Source organism: Polypterus senegalus, chromosome 1 (genome assembly GCF_016835505.1).
Source record: "Polypterus senegalus isolate Bchr_013 chromosome 1, ASM1683550v1, whole genome shotgun sequence".
NCBI classification, from domain to species: Eukaryota; Metazoa; Chordata; class Cladistia; order Polypteriformes; family Polypteridae; genus Polypterus; species Polypterus senegalus.
Genome location: NC_053154.1, coordinates 323,592,242 through 323,614,629, shown reverse-complemented (window position 1 = coordinate 323,614,629; position 22,388 = coordinate 323,592,242).

Here is a 22,388-nt window from a genome sequence, read left to right as displayed (position 1 = left end):
CACCTGATGAGCCCCAGTGAAGGCGAAACATGTGTCATGGGGTCTTTGTATTATTTGGCAGGCATTAAATATCATGTTTATGATCTGCTTCTCACAACTGAGAGGGCGTTACCTGGTAGGTAACCACCCAAATATTAGATTGTGATCAGACCTATTCATATATATGTAGGTCATATATTGAAAATTTAGATTTTTTTAATGGATTCAGGAGAAGATAGAGACAGTGGAGATGCATCTTTGATGATGGAAAATTTTTAGGTTGCAGCTGAGGCTGAGTTAGAAGATGCAGAGACACAAGGCATCGTGGAGAACATTGAAGTGATATTGTTTTCACTAATAAGCACAACATAAAATGGCATCATAAACCATATACAACTGTTGGAGCAACAAACCAACAAACTGTCAGCACCACTTCGAATGAAGCGTCACCACCCCAGAACCCATATGAGTACTCCTCCAAGTATGTTGCAGATGAGATATTTGACATGACGGCAATGAATTCCAACAAATAAGCCCTGCAAAGTGACACAGCAGGTTTCAAGAATGTCTGCTCTGAAATAATCCAAACTTAAATAGGTCTTCACTTAGCAGTTGTAGTTATAATGCTTCACAGAGTTTCTATATTCTGGGATACTAATATATATCTTGGCCCGTCACCCACTGCAATCGGGTTGGTTCGTCGTGTGGTGGGTGCGGCAGGGCGTTATCAGTGCATGCTCCCAATCTCCCTCTCCTCCTTTTCAGAAATAACACTCAGCAGCAAAAAATGTTTCCATGTACAACAACATAGCCAACTATGATGACAAAAAGAAGCAACAAGACCACAGTGCTCTGGAAAGGCCCAGGTCTGCCAAGACAAATGCAGCATCCACCTTTGCTTTAGGCCATGTAGAAACTGTTTCCAAACATCTCATTACAAATTGATATACAAAGTTGAAAAATGTGTAATTTGTTATTGCAGTTTTGTTGTACTTTAGCTTCACTAAAAGGAATGAATGGAGAAAAATCTTTTAGTTTTTTGCATTGTATGTTCATTGGTGTAGTAGAGGGAATATTTTCTGAATGTTTTACTATAAATATATTAAACTAACTCTTTTAAGATTAAGGTCTTCTTCTTCTTCTGTGCACCCCCATAGTCCTAGGGACTGTTGGTGCCAATGGTGGGAGCCTTCTATCTTCACCAGGGTCCTTTACTCTCTTCAACCAAGTGGACTGCACTTTGGATTTCCATTGTAGTTCATTCCCGGATATCATCCATCCATATTCTTTTCTGTCTTCCTCTTTTCCTTATCTCTAACTCAAATGTGGTAGTTTGGTTTTTAATTGGTACCCCACTCATTTATTGTTATAATTGCTTGGTGTGTTTCCTTAAAATATGACATAATATTAATAATAATTAATAGCATTTAAATAATACTTTTCTAACCTACTCAAAGTGCTTTACATAGACAATGGGGAGCCAGTTCAACCACCAGTAATGTGCACCATCTACGTGGATGATGTGACGGCAGCCATCCTTGCACCAGTACACTCACAACACAATAGCTAATTAGCTAATGAAGGGTGAGAATAAGAGAGAGTTAGCCAATAAGGGTCATGCCTTGATTAAGGGACCATAATGGTGGTCAATTTAGCCAGGGCATTAGGGTACAACCTAATCTTTTTTGAAAGATGCCCAAGGATCTTATATGACCACAGTTTTATGTCTCATCCAAAGGATGGCGCCAGTTATTACAGCACAGTGTCCCTGTTGGCCTCACCAACACCTTTTCCAGGAGCAACCCAAGCTTCTTTCTAAATGGTTTTCCAACCAAGTACTGGTTGGGCCCATACACGTTAGAGCTTCAAGTGGTCTACCTGTTGTGAAATGACTTAACGTCATCCTCCTCTCTGTCTGTCTGTCTGTCTGCTTGAAACTTGGCTTGTAATCCAGAAATCACAAGGGCATTGCGACAAACGCAGGACGTCATGTATAAATAAGAAGTCAAATAAGCTGATACCATAAGACAAAAGGCAGGAACCAGTCCATGGGTATTGCAAGACACAAGGCCATACTTGAACCAGGCAGATTAAAAGGCCTCCATCAGACAAACCTGCCAGTCTTTAGGACAGAGGCGGCCTTAGAGGTGTGTGTTTGGGCCTAGGGCTGACCAACCCCACGTGGGGCCGGTTACGTCATCTGCTGTTGCTAGCATGGGTGGACTGTATAAACTTGCTCGCAAATTTAATAAAAATAATGTTAACATACACCAGATTTTCTCATTACAGTATTCAGCTAAATTTTTGCAAGATAACATGCAGACTTTATCCTTTATCAAAATATAACTGGAGTATATAACTTGACTAATCTGCTTGAATGGGACACACGGACCTCAAAAGAGGGGCCCTCTTAGGCCTGGGGCGGTCACACCACTTGCCACTCCCAAAATGCCACTCTTGCTTTGGGATGTTAATTATGTACAAGAGCACCCAAAGCGGAAAACCCATGCTGACCAAGAAGTTCAAAATTATTTTACATGGGGATCATTAAAGTCAGGACATTCTGTGTATAACCAGAAAGTAAAGTGATAGCTAGAAGAACAAAAAAACTTTCCACTTATGACTGTTCAACCAATTAAAAATACAGCTGGATGGAAAATGTTTTAAATTTCAAATCTCTGTTAAACATTTATTGTCTGCTGGATGATTCCACAAATTAAGAATATTGAAAGAAAAGTTTCATAAAGGATCAATCTTTTTTGTCATTTGTAAGGAAGGAAACCAAATACATGCAGCCAGTAAATTCCCTTTCAAGCAACACTGGGTGCAGGAAGGCCTCAGGTCCACTAGGTGGAGAACTGGAGTTTTCTAAAGTCTACAACTGGGCGCATAAAAGCAAACCACAGAGATGCTGTGGGCAAAGAAACAGTCGGAACAGAAATCAGGGACAAGGGCCAGCGTACAACAGATGCAAAATTCTCCTTTCATTTACAGCTGAAATTGGAGATTCAATTCAAACAAAGTAGTAAATCTTTGAAACAGATGTGCATTTTTTTCGGGAGAGTGAATTTTTCAGTAGCCGAACTGCTTTTAAGGTCATCATGGTCTATTGCCTAGTATGACAGTAATTTGGAATTGGAATTTATGAATTATTGAGCTAAAAATAAACTACGCAAAATTAAGTGATAGCACTGTTTAGAAGGATACTATTTCATAGTGTGAACATACAATGGTTTTTGAAAGTTTGTAAACCCTTTAAAATGATTTCTGCATACATATAACCTAAGATGTGATCAGGTTGTTACATAGACTACCGGTCAAAAGTTTTAAAACACTTTAGTTTTTCTTCAAATTTAATGAATTGATATGCAATGAATGACCTAAAATGGTGAAAAGGTAAACAGTAAACAGACAGAGGTTTAAATTTAATTATAATATAACAAATTGGGCCTTCTTCAGGGAACAACTAATAGGTTACAACCTACAGATGTTCTGCAGCAATTAAAGTAAATGAAGTAAATGAAGTCTTGCAAGTTGAAGCAAACAATTTACACAGGTGTCCCAACTTGTGTTGATTACTTATAAACCCTCTGTCTGTCTTAAAGTAAAGTTGGAACAGACTGTGTTACTATACCCTCTGAAGTACTGCTTGGGCAATATTACACTGGCATAGAACAAGTGAACAATGGCAAATAAAAAATAAGCCAAGGAATCATTAAGTGTACACAATTTTATTCAGAAATTTGATTCATCAAAGTAGCCACCTTTTGCTCATATAACAGCCAAACTGTGTTAACTCTTTTGACTCAGAATCCCACTCACTCTGTGCAAATCAACAGCTCTGAGTCCAGCAGAGGAACCCCAGACCATCACACTTCCTCCTCCATGTTTGATAGCTGGAGTCACACTGAGGAACCACCCTTTCACCAACTTAACGGCGTACAAACACCCTGTGTGATGAACCGAATAGTTCAAATTTTGATTCATCAGTCCATAAGACTTTTTTCCTGTCTGCAGTAGTCCACAGCTGGTATTTCATGGCCCTATTTTGTCCTTTAAGGAATGGCTTTCTAACTGCCACTTGTCCGGTCAAACCTGCAGCACAAAGTCTCTTTTTCACAGTACAAACTGAGACTTGCTTTTTTGCCGCCACTGCTAAGTTGTGCTTGAAGCTGTTGTTCTGTGCGGTGTTTTATCATGCAGGCTGGTGACCCTCAGAAATTTGTCTTCTGATTGGTTTGTGACTTTGGGTCCTAAAGATCTCTTCCTCTCAGAATTTCATCCAGTTTCTAATTGGCTTTGGATTGTGTAGGACACCACCTGTGATGGATGGCCAGGGACCTTGCCTCACTGGTAGGCCTGGAGAAGCAGGGGACCAGAAGAGGAGCAAATTCCTTCCCAAGGTTGCAAGAGAGCAGCCATCCTCAATGATGCGGAAACCACGGAGCTCGAAAGATCAACTCTGTGGGGATCTGTGGTCACCGCCAGACGGCGCCCAAAGGAATGAGGAGCTTTGGACCGCAACACTTCTGCCATAGCAGGAAGTGCTGTAGGAAGATCATCAGGGAGCACCAGGAGCACATCCGGGTACATTATAAAAGGGGCCGCCTCAGTCCATTCAGGGAGTCTGAGTCGGGTGGAAAAGGATGGAGCTTGCAGGAGAGGAGTGGAGGCGGTGAAGGAAAGGCAATAAAAAGAGAAAGGAGTGGAAAAGGACTGTGAGTCTTTGGGCACTGTGTTTGTGCTGTGTTGTGTGCCAAACAAAAATAAACTGTGTGTATTGTGGACATCTGATGTCGTGTCTGTCTGTGTCCGGGACATCTTTCACACACCATACTTGCTGACACTGATTTTATTTTGCAATTTCTCTAAGTGAAATACCTACACTTCTAAGGGTAATAATTCTCTGCCTCATTTCATTTTTTAATTGCTGTTTTCTTGTCATTTTCACTTGAATATTGTCCAAGTACTACTTCAGAGGGTGTAGTAACATATTATGTTGCGACTCTGCTTTAAGACACACAGAGGGTTTTTAAGTAATCAGCAACAGTTGGGACACCTAAGCAAATTGCTTGCTTCAACTTGCAGGGCTTAATTTGCTTTAATTGCAGCAGAATATCTGTAGGTTGTAACCTATTAATTGTCCCCTGAAGAAGGCCCATTTGTAAAATTCTGAAATTTCCTTTATTTCAGTTTTTGCCAACCTAAATTTTAAATTTAAACTTCTGGCAATTTACTGCTTACCATTTAGTGATAGAACTGTTATGTTCATCTGCTCAGAGTTAAAGGGTCAGTTGCCTTTACTTTTTGATTCCCCCTAATACTAACTAAACAGACTTGCTTGATGGACTGAATGTTCTCCTCCTGTTTGTCAAATTCCTTATGTTCTTCTGTCTACTACCTGGTGTACACCTAAAGTGGGCTTTTTGCCTCAACTTAGACTATAGCAGTGCTTCTCAAATAGTGGGGCGCGTGGCTCCGTCAAGGGGGGCGCGTTTGACCTCGGGGAACATGCTTTTTTATTTTTATTTAAAATTTTTTTTTAATTTAGAATGCACTTTAAATCTTTTCTGTTACATTTAATAAAGCTATTCTTTGTTGTAAATTGGTCCATATTTCTTTCTTTTTTTATTCTCTTATACGTTAATAAGGATACAGTGTTATGCAGAGGTGTACTTATAACAATTTTATAGACAAATGATACTATTTATAGTCGCGGGGGGCGAGATGTTTTCTTCTTCCTAGGGGGGGCATGACAGAAAATAATTGAGAAGCACTGGACTATAGTGTTGTCAATCTCAAACTTAGTTTGCATACTATGCTTTAAATTTACTTTCTGTTCCTTCACCTTTGCAGTTTTAATGAGCATTCAATATGTTTATTCAGTATAATGTTTCGTCATGTGACGTATGTGAGTGATGAGCTATCTGAGAGGAATCACCAGTGTCCTACAGGCTCCTGCTGGGATAGCAGGAGTGGGTGGAGGAAAAGCCCATATGGCTCCCTGAGAAGCAGATAATTTGAAAGCTTTGGTATTTGGCTTTGGAGCCATAAAAACCTCATTAAAAGATTGGCAAAAATACAACAACAAGTCATATCTTGAATGGTCCAAAATAACACAAGGAATGCCTCAATGGGCTTTAACAGGCCCTGTTTTTTGATAGCCCAGCCTTGACTCTCTAAGATAACAAGAAAAAAACTCTCAAAAAATACCTTGCAGGAAAAGAAATGGAAGAAATCTGGGAAAGGGCAGTTCAGAGAGAGAGAGACCCCCTTCCAGATAGGTAGGGAGAGCAATGGGTGTTAAAAACTGGGGTAAATACAACAAACAAAACAGAACACAAGTAATCCTTTTCACAGATCTTGATAGGCATTCTATCATGGCCACCTCAGAAATACAACACAACAGTACAGACGACTTTGTTCTTACACAGTCCGCCTCACTGAGTGCAGACGCAGAGCACAGAGACAACTCTCAAGGCAAAATGCAAGAATAGATTATACCAATCACTAAATACAGAACTATCACATATGAGGATACAGATTTGTTCAGATATATCAAAAACAATATCTCTCCATCAGCTAATTGTAGAACCAAAAATCACAGTTATTGACATTTCTTTGAGTTCACTGAGAGAAACTGTCACAGTCATTTCAGTTGCCATTCTTGTTGCAAATGCACATCATCATATGCACAAATAAGAAGGTCACTGTATACACTGAAGAGTAGCTTATTCAAAGATAAACCATTCATGAGAAGTACTAGCGCTAATTAGGTTTGTCTGCCTGCAAAGCTTTTAAACAATGGTAGCGCACTCATATGAACAATCAATTCAATTGAATGAGCTTCAATTGACAAAACCAAAGTCTTTAAGAAAGAGTAAAGTTTCAAAAAAACAATTGTTAACAATATAAAATTGCACTTAGCCCAAGGTTGGTTTCCATTTTGTATCTAATCCTAATGGGACTGGCCCTGGCTCCCTGTAGCCCTAAATTGGACAGCAGGTTAGACAATGCATAGAGAAATTAATAAGGTATTTCTGAGATTGTACTGCTGCAGCAGACAACTTTGCCATATCACAATGTTAGGACTCTTAGTTTTATTCAGATATCTCCCACCTGGCTTGTAAATATTTGACTGGGTTTCATTTAGAGACTTCATATTTCAGCATGTGTTTGGCTGCGATTTCGAGCTGCTTGCCTGGAACCTCAGGCTGTTGGGACAGCTCAGCGGCATACTCCTCTGAATTGCTTGAGGAAGTTTGTTTAAATATTGTTTTATGTTTATCAGCAGTCACACAAGTGCGAATAGGAGGCAGCTGAAGGGCTTAGAGAATTATATTAACACATCTGCCCAGGGGGCGACGGGGTGCACTGACTCTCTTTTTAAGTCTCCTGCAGACCTTTTCCAGGAAATCCCGCCAGGAGCCGGTGCCTTAGCTCAGAGCACGTCACTCCCTGTCCCGGCCCCGAGGACGACATCATTTCCTGTCCCGGTCCCGAGGATGGCATCACTTCATCAAGTCTCAGTACAAAACCCCACTCCCCGCCTGTTGTGGAACTCTGTCTTGTAACACTACACGCTTCTCAAACCTTTTTACTTTTGCAGCCAGGAACATATTGTATGGGTGGTTGCCCCAAACCTTTGCGATGTCTGGTATCTCTTTCTGTCGCACAGCTTTTATTTTTATTGCAGTGTATCATCTATATGTTACACCGATCCCTCTCCCACTTGGGCAGAGGCAGTGGTGTTGTAAGAATTATGTTTCTGGACTTCTCTAGCGCCTTCAACACCATCCAACCTCTACTCCTCAGGGACAAGCTGACAGAGATGGGAGTAGATTCATACCAGGTAGCATGGATCATGGACTATCTTACAGACAGACCTCAGTATGTGCGTCTCGGGAACTGCAGGTCTGACATTGTGGTCAGCAACACAGGAGCGCCGCAGGGGACTGTGCTTTTCTCCGGTCCAGTTCAGCCAACATACATCAGACTTCCAATACGACTCGGAGTCCTCCCATGTGCAAAAGTTCACTGACAAAACTGCTATTGTGGGCTGCATCAGGAGTGGGCAGGAGGAGGAGCATAGGAAGCTAATCAATGACTTTGTTAAATGGTGCGACTCAAACCACCTGAACACCAAGACCAAGGAACTGGTGGTGGATTTTAGGAGGTCCAGGCCCTTCATGGACCCCGTGATCATCAGAGGTGACTGTGTGCGAAGGGTGCAGACCTATAAATACCTGGGAGTGCAGCAGGATGATAAATTGGACTGGACTGCCAATACTGATGCTCTGTGTAAGAAAGGTCAGAGCCGACTGTACTTCCTTAGAAGGTTGGCGTCCTTCAACATCTGCAATAAGATGCTGCAGATGTTCTATCAGACGGTTGTGGCGAGTGCCCTCTTCTACGTGGTGGTGTGCTGGGGAGGCAGCATAAAGAAGAAGGACACCTCACACCTGGACAAACTTGTGAGGAAGGCAGGCTCTATTGTATGAATGAAGCTGGACAGTTTGACATCCTTGGCAGAGCGACAGGCACTGAGCAGGCTCCTGTCAGTCATGGAGAATCCACAGCATCCACTGAACAGGATCATCTCCAGATAGAGGAGCAGCTTCAGTGACAGACTGCTGTCACCGTCCTGCTCCACTGACAGACTGGGGAGGAGGAGATCGTTCCTCCTACACATTATGCGACTCTTGAGTTCCACCCGGGGGGTAAACGCTAACATTATTCAAAGTTATTGTCTGTTTTAACCTGCATTTTTATTACTCTTTAATTTAATATTGTTTTTTGTATCAGTATGCCGCTGATGGATTATGTGAATTTCCCCTTGGGATTAATAAAGTATCTATCTATCTATCTATCTATCTATCTATCTATCTATCTATCTATCTATCTATCTATCTATGATAGATCTAATAGATATTAAAAGATACAGAGGACTTTAATAGAGAATAGCATAATTTATAACAAGGAAGATCAATGAATTAGTGATTGACATAGTGCCATTTTTATCCAAAGAATTTACAAATTAATCTTTGGCATGTTGATATTCACTGTAAGCAATCTCAATAGATTACATCATACAAATATTGTTCTAGTCCGGGTAAGGAATATCAATCAATGTACAGTAAATCCATTTATAGCCAAGAGCTTGGATCAATCAATCAATTATAACAATCAATAACACATAACATTCTCAAATTTTTTAAAATTAAATTCAGATTTGGGAGGCACAGTGCCCTCCATAATGTTTGTTACAAAGTCACATTTTCCCTTGATTTACCTATCCTTTACACCACAGTTTAAAATTACAAATCAAACAATTCAGACACCGCGATTAAAGTGCACATTTCATTTACATGCTCATGCTCAATCTACATGCTTCCGTTAGGTCAGATTATCTCAGGGCACAACGTGAGCTACCACAGCTATGCTGATGACACACAGCTGTACTTATCAATAGCACCTGATGACCCCGATTCTATTGATTCACTAGCACAATGTCTGACTAGTATCTCAGAATGGATGAATAGTAATTTTCTCAAGTTAAATAAAGAGAAAACTGAAATTTTAGTGATCAGCAATAATGGATACAATGAGGCTATTAGAAATAAACTGGATACATTAGGATTAAAAGTCAAGACGGAGGTAAAAAGCTTAGGGGTGATTGTTGACTGTAATCTGAACTTTAAATCGCATATTAATCAGATCATTAGGACAGCATTTTTTCACTTAAGAAACATAAGTAAAGTTAGACCTCTTTTATCACTGAAAGATGCTGAGAAATTAGTTCACGCGTTTGTTTTCAGTCGACTAGATTACTGTAACGCACTCCTCTCAGGACTACCCAAAAAAGATATAAATCGTTTGCAACTAGTGCAGAATGCAGCTGCTAGAATCCTAACTAGGAAAAGAAAATCAGAACACATTACTCCAGTTTTGATGTCACTACACTGGTTACCTGTGTCATTCAGAATTGACTTTAAAATTCTGCTTATGGTTTATAAAGCCTTAAATAATCTCGCCCCATCTTATATATCGGAATGTCTGACACCTTATATTCCAAATCGTAACCTCAGATCCTCAAATGAGTGTCTCCTTAGAATTCCAAGAACAAAACTTAAAAGAAGTGGTGAGGCGGCCTTCTGCTGCTATGCACCTAAAATCTGGAATAGCCTGCCAATAGGAATTCGCCAGGCTGATACAGTAGAGCAATTTAAAACACTGCTGAAAACACATTACTTTAACATGGCCTTTTATAACTTCATTTTAATCGTAATTTAACTTAATCCTGATACTCTGTATGTTCAATTCATCATAACAACTATTCATGGTGGCTCTAAAATCGGTACTGACCCCTACTCTCTTTCTGTTTCTTTTTCCGGTTTCTTTGTGGTGGTGGCCTGCGCCACCTCCACCTACTCAAAGCCTCATGATGCTCTAGCAATGATGGACGGATTAAAAGGAAGAAGTCTACGTGACCATCATCATCATCAAGCCCTTCCGTGAGAACCCTAAATCCAAAGAGGACTGTTTCATTTATGTTAGGTAGAATGCCCAGAGGGGACTGGGCGGTCTCATGGTCTGGAATCCCTACAGATTTTATTTTTTCTCCAGCCGTCTGGAGTTTTTTTGTTTTTTCTGTCCCCCCTGGCCATTGAGCCTTACTCTTATTCGATGTTAATGTTGATTTATTTTTTATAATTATGTCTTTCATTTTTCTATTCTTTAATATGTAAAGCACTTTGAGCTACTGTTTGTATGAAAATGTGCTATATAAATAAATGTTGTTGTTATTTAAGGGGACTTGCAAACGTTTTGGTCACACCCTGTAGAAATGACAACACTTTTTCTTCATGGTTCCCCCATTGCAGGGCACCATAATGTTTGGTGTCAGAGGTATTTGTGACTCCTCAGGTGTGTTTCATTGCTTCATAGGATACCTTGGCTTGCTTCTACCATTTGGAGTCTGTAGTTGCCATTGTTCAAGAAGAGGACAAAAGCTGTGTCAATGAAAGTCACAGAAGCCATTATGAAGCTGAAAAACAAGAATAAAACTACTAGAGGCATCAGTAAGACCTTAGGATGACTGAAATCAACTGTGTGGAATATCATCAAGAAGAATGAATGCACTGGTGACTTCATCAATCACAAAAGGACTGGTAGGCCAAGGAACACAGAAGAATTCTCACTATGGTAAAGAAAAAAACCTCAAACGTCTATGTGATAGATGAGAAACAGACTTCAGAGGGCTGATGATGTGTGTGGCAGAGACGACTCTCAGCAGAAGACTTCATGAACAGAAATACAGAAGCTACACTGCAAGATGCAAACCACTAGTTAGCCACAAAAACACCAGATTACAATTTGAGAAAAAGGACTTCAAGGAGCCTGCAGAATTCTGGAAAAAGGTTTTGTGGACAGACAAGACAAAAATGAATCTGCAGCAGAGTGATGGCAAAAGGAAAGTGTGGAGACGAATAGAAACTGACCAAGATCCAAATCAGACCACCTCACCTGTTAAACCTGTTGGTTGGGTGTTATGGCTTGGGCATGTATGGAGTGCCACAGGTACTGACTGGCACACTTTTCTTCATTGATGATGGAACTGCTGACAGCAGCAACACAATGAATTCTGTGGCCTAGAGAAACATCTGCTCACGTTCCAGCAAATGCCTCCAAACTCATTGGATGTCACTTCATCTTAACACTAACATGACGATCTCAAACACACTGCTAAAGCAACACAGGAGTTTTTCAAAGCTAAAAAAATGGAAAATTCTTGTCTGGCCAAGCCAGTCTCCTGATTTAAATCCAACTGATCAAACCTTCCATATGCTGAAGAGAAAACTTAAGGGGACAAGCACCCCAAAACATGCAGGAGCTGCAGATGACTGCATTAGAGGCTTGGCAGTGCAGCACCAGAGGAGACCCTCAGCACCTGCTGATGTCTATGAATCACAGACTTCAAGCAGTCATTGCATGGCAGGGAATATGTGACAAAGTACTAAATATGACAACTGCTTTAAAAGACCTGCCATTGCTGAATCTCAAACATTATGAGGCCCTGAAATGAGAGGACCACGTAGAAAAAATGGTATCGTTTGTACATGATGTGACCGAAATGTGTACAAATCCTCTTAAATGAAATTCTGCCATGTGTACTTCAATTACGTCTGAATTGTTTGATTTGTAATTTTAAATTTTGGAGCAGTGGGGAAAGTCAAAGAAAATGTGTCTTTGTTTCAAACATTATGGAGGGCACTGTTTACCTAAGCATCATCACGTACATGACATTAAACAGCTTTGGATGAGGTGGTAGTGCATTTTAGGGACCAGTCGGACGTAGATTCTAAATAAAACTGGTATGGGACCAAATTTAGAATGTCGAGAGAGCACATAGAAAGCAACAGGCATGAAATTCAAAGCCATGAGACTGGAACTTGAGGCAGCAGCAATAAACACTGCGCCACAGTGCCACCCCATAGTAAATTATATTGGTGCATAGAACATATAAATATCAAACAAAAAATCAATCAGTAATCATTATATTGCCCTTTTTAGCTGGCATGAATAACTGAGAAATCTTTACTATAGTAACATTCGTCATCAGAAATACTAATATTTAATGTTTTTTTTTTTTTAGTGAGGAATACCAGTCTATTATTCAGATGGTAGTAGTTCTCATAATAGATAATGGCTATCATTTAATCAATCTTTAGTTCATTGCCAGTTTCTGTAAGGAATGTCAGTTAGTTATTAGGGTGCCATTCACATTTGGAAGTATCAACAAATCAATTTTTAAAATAGCACTATTCATATTAAGACTATCCAACAATCACTATAAAAGTATATTTCATATGTAGCAGGATCAAATCAATTATTCTTTATTAGGACTATAAATCCACCTTCAATATAGTGTCATTCAAAATTTTCAATTAATTATTATTCAATCACTGTTTCATTGAATGCCCTGCAGTGGACTGGCACCCTGTCCAGGGTTTGTTCCTGGCTTGTGTCCTATGCTGGATAGAATAGGCTCGACCACCCCCTGCAATCCTGTTCAGGACAAAGTGGGTTAGATAATGACTGACTGATCAACTGTTTATACAATGTGGACAAAGCTAATGCCCCACTGCTGGGATGATGCCCTTCTATGGCCCTGTCCAGCTGTCCTTATGTCTCCTGGTATCTCTTCCATGCTCTTAGAGCTGTGCTGGGACACATAGCAAACCTTGTGATGGCACATATGGATGTGCCATTCTGGAGGAGCTGGACTACCTGTGCAACCTGAGTCAGCTGCGGGTACCACCTCATAATACCAGTAGTGACAAGGACACTAATAAAAAACACAAAACTAGAGAAGAATCGGTCAGGAAGGATAAGGAGAGAACAATTGTCTGTGGCCACCATTCCCTTTTTGGGGGGGTGTCTTGCCATTGTCTCCCCAGTGAACCTGTTCATACTTTCATTTGCACCAAAGCAGGTGAAGTTGATTCACAGTGATTCACAATCGCTTATGCTTCCTAACTGGACAGACTGATATCCCTGAAGCTTAACTGACTTTGTGTTAAACTATGATGACTAAGTGTTTCCTTAATTTCTACAGCAGTGTCTTTTTCAAAAATATAAATATAACATTTCCTTAGGCTGATTTATATTTCTGAGCCGAGCCTACACCGTAGCCCACGTAGCCTGCATGGCATGGCAACAGGCATAGCCAGCTGTGCTCCTCCACAGAAACTTGGCTACACGTCACTATCGACAACCCATAAGACTCTGATTGGTCAGCTTGGTAACTACGTATTTCCTGAAATGCTTTTATATTCTGGTATTATATTCTGAAGAAAATGAGGAGCAAATTGTGGAAAGACTTGTCGAAGAAGTCAGAGAATATACACATTTATATGATACCTCATCCAAGACATACACATACACATGCTTAACTCCACAGAAAGCAAGCAAGAAATGGATAATTTGATCTTCCAGCACACTGCAACCCCGCCAACTAGTGTTCAGGCATGAGCCTGCAGCACAAAGTAAAAACTGCGTTTGATGGCGTACCCACAGCATAGGCTCAACAGAGCGCCTTTACTTAACGATACTTGGACTAATATAGTGTGTAACAAAGGCACTATATAGGCGCCTAACCCGACACAGATGGACACGGAGGCACGTATAAAAAACACAAAGACTTTAATTTACTTTGGCTGTGGGACACGTCTTCCCCGTGCCACATAGCCCAAACACAGTCCCCAAAACACAAGCACAAAACAGTTCTCTTCCTTTCTTTACCACCACTCCTCCTCAAGCTTCGTCTCCTTCCTCCCATCTCTGGCTCCTCGAGTGGTGGTGGCTGGGCCCTTTTATAGCCCACCTGGAAGCGTTCCAGGTGATTAACCACCTGGTCCTAATTGCACTTCCGGGTAGGGCTGAAGACTCGTCCAGCCGGGCTGTGGGAAGCAGACAGCACCCCCTAGCGGCCACCCTGGGCCCCAACCAAACTGTGGAGGACTCCATCTCCCATGGAGCCCTGTGGGTGGTTGGGGAAGCACCGTCGGCCAGTGAGGCTGCCACCAAGCGTCCCGGGGGAGGTATTGAACTGCCCATGGCAGCTCTCCCGGAACATAAGCAGCGGGGCGTTCCTGCCGGACTTGGGACCCGGCTGTCCTTCACAAGTGTAAGATATATTTTAGAGAATACTAGCAGACCTGGCGCGCTTCGCTGCATGTTTAACCGGCTAGTTCCGGCAGCGGATCGTGGTTTTCCAATCTAGATGTCTTGTCTTTTTCAGATTCTTTTAACCGCCTGGTTTAAGCAGCCAATCGTCCTTTTCCCAATCTAGAAATCCTGTCTTCTTTAGATTCGTTTAACCGCCTGATTTTGGCAGCGAATTGTTTTTTTTCTAACGTAGAAGTCGATTCTTGTTGAGATTCGTTTAATCATCTGATTTTGGCAGCCAAGCGCTTTTTTTCCAACCTAGAAGACCTCTCATGTGATTCGTTTAATGGCCTCGTTGATTGCATGTCTTCCAAGGTAGTTTCAATACCCATTTTATGCACGGAGTCTTCTCCCCATTTATGAGTGACTGTGTAAATACCGCATGTACTAAACAGTAAATTAGTAAAGGAGAAAGGACTAAACACTAAGGAAAAATAACGGCAAGACCGCGTAGAGCTCAGCTCGGAGCGAAATGAAATGAATGAAATGACATGAATGGGAGGGGCGATGATCACGTGACTCCCCCACCCGCCTTAACTCTTAATCCCTCCGCAAACCCACAAACACAGCCTCTCCGATCCCAACTCTCCTTTATATATATAGATTACAGTATATTTTAAAATATACTATAAATCCAGTGTTAATATACTGTGCAATGTGTTTTAGATTTATATTAATATATTTATATCTCTACATTTTAAGATACTGGATACGTATGTAAATTGCAGTTCATTTTAAAAATATATTAACTTAGCATTAATAATATCATCCAATCGATATCTCATAGGTGTTTCTTATATTGAGACATGTTCTAAACAAAATCACACTGTGACAGAGCATGAATTGTAAGTCCTTTTATTAGTCTGGTACAAATAAGTAGTGAAGTTGTAAATTGAAATCATTAGTAAAATTGTATTTAGCTTTTTCCACGTTAAAACATAAGTCTTAAATGATCTGTCTTGGGTCTGGACACACAGTTTATTGCATGTCTTATACACAATATATTTGGAAATGTATGCAGTGGTAGTGCTGTTGCTTTTCAGTAACGAGACCAGGCTTTGCATCCCGGGTCCTACCTGTGTGGAGTTTGGGTGTTCTCCCTGTGTCTATGTGGGTTTCCTCCAGGTACTCCAGTTTCCTCCTACATTCCAAAGACATGCAGGTTAGATGGACTGGTGATATTATATTGGCCCTGGTATGTGTGTGTTTGCCCTGTGATGGTCTGGTGCCCTGTCTGGGGTTTGTTCCTGCCTTGGACCCTATGCTAGCTGGGATAGGCTCCAGAAAACCCCTGCAACCCTGTTCAGGACTAAGCAGGTTAGAAAATGACTGACTGGTTTTTCCAAGGCATGGTTTCCCTCTGTAGAGGATACAGCAGACCTGCTGAGTACTTCCAAGTAAACATTTGTAAAGTTTGTGAGTCAAGCTGAAGCCTTTGTGAATTCTGAGTCATTAAAAGGTGTTCTGAAATCAAGCAGCGGCCTATCTGAGTGGCAGCCCTTACTATGATGAGTCGATAATAAAACACCAGAGCTGTCCTGACTCAACGACAGAACAGTATTTTGGGGTACTCTGTTAATCTGCCTGATTTCTTGATTGTTTGTGGACACTAGATTTTTTTTAAATTATGTTTTAATTCTGAAAATGGTAATTAGGATGAGTTCACTTGAGTGCTGAAAGAAGTGGTTCACTGGCTTTGCTCTTTAACCATTCAAAATAAAAGAATATATAATATCTGACAGTTTCAGATCATAAATTGGATGTTCATTCTTTGCTTGTTTGTTTGTCTGAGCTCTTCCACTGTGAATTCTGTATTCTAAATCATAACTTATTTTGGATAAAATTTGGATATTACATCTTCCCCTCCTTTGGGGTACTGTCTCTCTCTTTCCAGTGGTATCAAATGTGAGTTTTTTTAGCTTGCACTTTTTCAGGGGCACAAAGTCCCCATACCCGCATGGGTTTCCTCCAGGTACTCCGGTTTTCTCCCACTGTCCAAAGACATGCAGGTTAGATGGATTGTTGATATCAAATTGGCCCTGATGTGTGTGTGTGTGTGTGTGTGTGTGTGTGTTTGCCCTGTGATGGACTGGTGCCCTGTCTGGGGTTTGTTCCTGCCTTGCACCCTATGCTATCTGGGATAGGCTCCAGCAGAGCCCTGCAACCCTATTTAGGACCAAGCAGGTTATAAAATGACTGACTGGTTTTTCCAAGGCATGGAGTTTGCTTCTGTGGAGGATACAGCAGACCTGCTGAGTACTTCCAAGTAAACATTTGTAAAGTCTGTGAGTCAAGCTGAAGCCCTTACCTTACCATTAAAAGGTGTTCTGAAATCAACTAGCGAGCTATGTGAATGGAAGCCCTTACTATGAGGAGTGGATGATAAAACACCAGAGCTGTCCTGACTGAATGACAGAACTATATTTTGGGGTACTCTGTTAATCTGCCTGATTACACAACTACAACTACAACTACAAATTATCTGTACAGATCCTGTTCAGAGCGTTAGGAATTAAATAGCAGTCTGTGTGTTTTTGGCTTTTTGTCAGTCTGTAGTTTATTTTCTTTTAATATTTCTATTGCAGTATTATATTGTATTGAGGATTACTTGTGTTCTGTTCTGTGTATTGCGTTGTATTTACCCCCTTTTTTTTGACACCCACTTCATGCCCAACCTACCTAGAAAGGGGTCTCTCTTTAAATTGCCTTTCCCAAGGTTTCTTCCATTTTGTTTCCCTACTATGGGTATTTTTTTGGATGTTTTTCCTTGTCTTCACAGAGACTCAATTTGGGGGGCTGTCAAAAGGCAGGGTCTGTTAAAGCCCATTGCAGCACTTCTTGTGTGATTTTGGGGTATACAAAAATAAATTTTATTGTATTAAATTGTATTTTCCTAGTGAATGTGAATTGCAATGTCAGGCAACCCCAGATTATTGTGTCTTTTGAACTGCAGTTCATGTCTGTCCCAGTGCAGGGGTTAGCAAAGGAAGCATTGGAAAAGCTTTTAGGCAAGCCAGGTGGGGCAGTTAGATTCAAATTTATGGTATGCTATAACATCTACCCATGACACTGAATATGATAAATTGCAATTGAGAGTATCTACTCACTGAACAAATTCTTAGGACCACTTATACAAATACTGGGTAGGGCCTATTTTTGATCTCAATACAGCCTCAGTTCCTTGTGGCACGGATTCCATGAGATGTTGGAAGCATTCCTTTAAGATTCTAACCCATGTTGACATGATTGCACCTCGCAGTCTCTACAGATTTGTCAGTTGCACATTCATGCAGTGAATCTCCCTGTCTACCTGTTAGAGAGACAGCAATAATTAAGAGACATGGCTCACATTTCAAGGTGATCCTCCCAGCATGCACGGAAGTACATACTGTATTATGGGATGTTCAAAAAGCAAAAGAGATGCACGTGTGCTACAGTAGTCATTATCGCGGAGAGAAACACTTGTTTGTAATAACTAAGAGTTAGTAGTGTACTGAAGTGTGCGTTAATGACCAGAGACCACACACATATATATACCAATTCAAATACAGGTGCATATCTTCGAATAAATAAGTCAGTGTCATTCTGAGCTGCTGTGTGGAATTCTCTGCATTATGTACCAGTGTCCTTACTGAACACTATAAGTCCTGAACACACTACAGATACAGTAGCCCTTTGCTACACTACCACATCCCAAAGATATCCTATTGGATTCAGGTCTTGTGACTGGGAAGGCCACTGAAGACCACTGAACTCATTGTCATGTTCATGAAACCATTTTGAGACAACTTGTGCTTTGTAACCTCATGCTTACCATGCTGGAAATAACTATTAGAAGATGAGTAAATTGTGGCCATGAAAGGATGCACATGGTCAGCTACAATACTCAAACAGGCATTCAAGGGATGATTGATGGATGTTAAAAGGCCCAAAGTGTGCCAAGAAAACATTCCTCACACCATTACACCACTACCACCACCAGCAGCCTGGACTGGCAACACAAGGTAAGTTGGGTGCATGAATTCATGCTGTTGCCACCAAATTCTGAGCCTTCCATCTGTGTGCCTCAGCATAAATCAAGATTCATCTGACCAGGCTACGTTTTTTCCAGTTTTGGTGAGCCTATGCCCACTACAGCCTCAGCTTTCTGTTTTTGGCTGGCAGGAGTCGATCCCAATGTGGTCTTCTGCTGTTGTAGCCCACCCGCTCCAAGGTTCAACATGTTGTGCATTCTGAGAGGCTTTCCTGCTCATTACAGTTGTCACAAGTGCTTATCGGAGTTACTGTAGCTTCTCTGTCAGCTCAAACCAGTCTGGCCATTCTCCTCTGACCTCTCTCATCAATAAGGTTTTTCCACCTGCAGAACTGACGCTCACTGAATGCTTTTTGTTTTTCACACCATTCTGAGTAAACTGGAAAGACTGTTGTGCGTGAAAATCCCAGGAGGTCAGCGTTCAGAAGAAATACTCTGACCAGCCCATCTGCCACAGACAAAATCACATTCTGGTGTTTGATGTGAAAATTAAGTGAAGCTCCAGAAAACTACCTGCATGACCTTATGTATTATGCCACTGCCATGTGATTGGCTGATTAGATAATTGCATTGTTAAGCAAATTTGTTCCTAGTCATCTGCTCAGTGAGTGTACAGTTGCAAGCAAAAAGTTTGTGAAACTACTAGGATTACTAGGATTTCTGCTATAATTATTTATAAAAAAATGTCGGATCTTTAGCTAAATCACAATACTACACAAACACAATTCGATTAAACTAACAATGCACACCTAGTTAAATTCCTGTTGACAATAACAAATACTTCTGTTATACCCGATGGAAAAGGCAGGCCATTTATTTATGAAGCGACCAGGAGAAGAGTCTCTATACCTGTTGTATAAGGGAGGTACATAAATGGCAAAAAGAGTGTAAGGTCTCCAAAATGATCCACAAAGCAGATCAGGACCTTTGCTAGCCTTTTCAGATGTAGACTTACCCCAAGTCAGCCAGTCCCTCCAACTAGTGCCTAGAGGCTGTGGCATTTACAGGCCAAAATAAAAAAATGAAGAGCTGGCTTTAAAAGTTCAAAATACAAAGAATGTCATAGAAATATGTCAAAATATCCTACAAGAAGGATGGTGACTGTAAACCCCTGGCTTGTAAACAAAATGGCAACAATGAATCATTGTAAAGTTCTTTGCAATGGTGTGCTCTGAGATTAGTATTACATAAAATACATGTTGTGACTGCTAGGGGGCTCTTTAAAACTAAACAAAAGACATCAGGAAAATACAGCATGTCAAGCCCACCCATTATGGATGTCTCTAATTTTCCATTTACCCATTGAAACCACTCATTCAGTTCAGATTTGTAGAAAGCCAGAGGTTATCCTGGAAAATTAAACACAAGGCAGACAACCACAGATGTGGTGCTAGTCCACTGCAGGTCATGCTCACTCATACATACTGTAAGTACTCAGTCACAGCGGGCCAGTTTACAGTCACCAAATAACTTACCAGGGATGTAGGAGGAAGCAGAGTTATGTGCATAGTGTTCTTTACAGAAACTCTATTTCTCCTACTAAATCAAGTGCAGAAACATACAGTGTAAACTCCACACAGACAGTGCCAGGGCTTGGATTGGAACCCAGTGTGGAGCAGATTATGATGTGTCTTTATATTTAGGCTACAATCCCTGTGCCCAAACAAATCTCACTACAGCACGTTGTTCAACAATGGTGCAAACCCTGCAGAGGATCGTCCATGTTCATTTGACCTTGGCTTCAACTAGACTGACAGCAGAACACTATGCTGTGTGTTGTCCAAACACCCATAAGCCACCATGTTGTACTGCATTAGCTTCTGTCCATTGCAGTTACCATGTATTGTAGCTTTAAATTGACTTTACTTTTTGATTTACCCTCATACCTCTTTCTCTGCTCGTTTAACAGCCATTTTATGTGTTCACCCAAACTGTACGATTGCTCCCACTTCCTTCATCTATTTTCTGTTCTACTTATCTGGTGTGTCAAGAAATGGTATAAAGGAGCCCCAGTCACAATAGCAGTATAATGTCCCACTGGGACTGGGACTGCCATGTCAGAAGCTCTCTTTTTTCAGTTTTCCTCCTTTTAGTCATTCTGGTGTGTGTTCAGACCATAATGTGTATGTGTATATATATATATTTATTTATCTAGAAATGTATGCATTTATTAATTTATTTAAAGAGCTTCCGTAAAAAGACAAATTTCCTCCTGGGGACAAATAAAGTTTTATCTATCTATCTATCTATCTATCTATCTATCTATCTATCTATCTATCTATCTATCTATCTATCACTTACAGTATACAGTGCCTTTTATTCTACAGGATGCAGCAGAAATAACTCCCACATTTCGAAAAATCACTGTGGGATCACCAAAGCAGATAGAGGGGTGTGGTCCGTTCTGTTAGGTACAGTACATAATAAAGTTTTCAGTCGTCACCATGCCGTGGTTGGGTGAGCATCGAGGCTTTGCAGGGGAGGCTTTTTTCAAAAATGGCGAATCTGTAGCTGCGACGCAGAGATGTTTCTGGGTTGAGTGGTCTCCTTACGCGAGACAGTTCCGTGGCCACCACGCTCACCTGATTTAAGTCCCTGTGACTTTTTTTCTGTGGGGGTACCTCAAGGCCGAGGTTTTCAAACATCGTCCTCGGTCCTTGGACCAACTAAAGGAGGCTATTCAAGAAGAAATTGAAGGAATTTTGCTTGAAATGCTAATGAGAGTGATGGAAAACTTCCAAGAACGGCTCCAAATGTGTATCAGCCATCAAGGCCACCATTTTGACAATATAATTTAAACTTAAAGTAAAAAAACTTTTTTATATCTACATTTGGGAAATAAAAGGTTTTTGGTGATACCTTGTAGCATTTTTTTTCAATCCCCCTTTGAAATATGGGAGTTATTTCTGCCACACCCTGTATTTGTCTATCTATCTGTCTACCTATCTATCTTATAGTGCCTTATCTATATCTATCTATTCTCTCGTATAGTTGCTGAGTCAGCTACATTTGCCTCTCATTAAGTTTGTGCTATTTTCATTTTTTACATACAGTAAACTTGCAAATTTGTTATTTGGAAGTTTATGGTCAAAATTTCTTTGCAGAGTTTAATTGATTGGCACAAAATTAATTCTTTTCTTTCCAATATGGTAATGATTTTTCAGTTGATGGCACTTATCCTAACAGTTCTCTTAATGTAGTCTTTACAGATGAGCAGAACACCCTGGATTAGAATATAACTTTTGATAAAAGTATCAGCTAAATAAATGCATCAACTTTATCTCAACAGTTTAGCAACACAACCATAAATAATGAGGATATGAAAAGCTAAGTCACTTTTTATAACCTTAGCTAATGTCAAAAAGTACAATAAAAGTGTTGATAATTTTATTTGATGAAATGGACTTTTGACTCAAACAGAAATGCTTGGTTTACAAAGATATGACATTTCCCGACATGTTCTAATTATATGTTTATTAGTAGACGGCTCTCTAGACTTAGGTCTCAGATCATGGTAATCCAGTCATAAGAGTCAATAAATGTTATTTCAGAAGATTAAATGTCAAGCTTTTACCGCACAGCCTCTCAATTTTCACTCTTACCTAACTCTCCACTGCACAAGATGAACAAATCAATTAAACTGTAT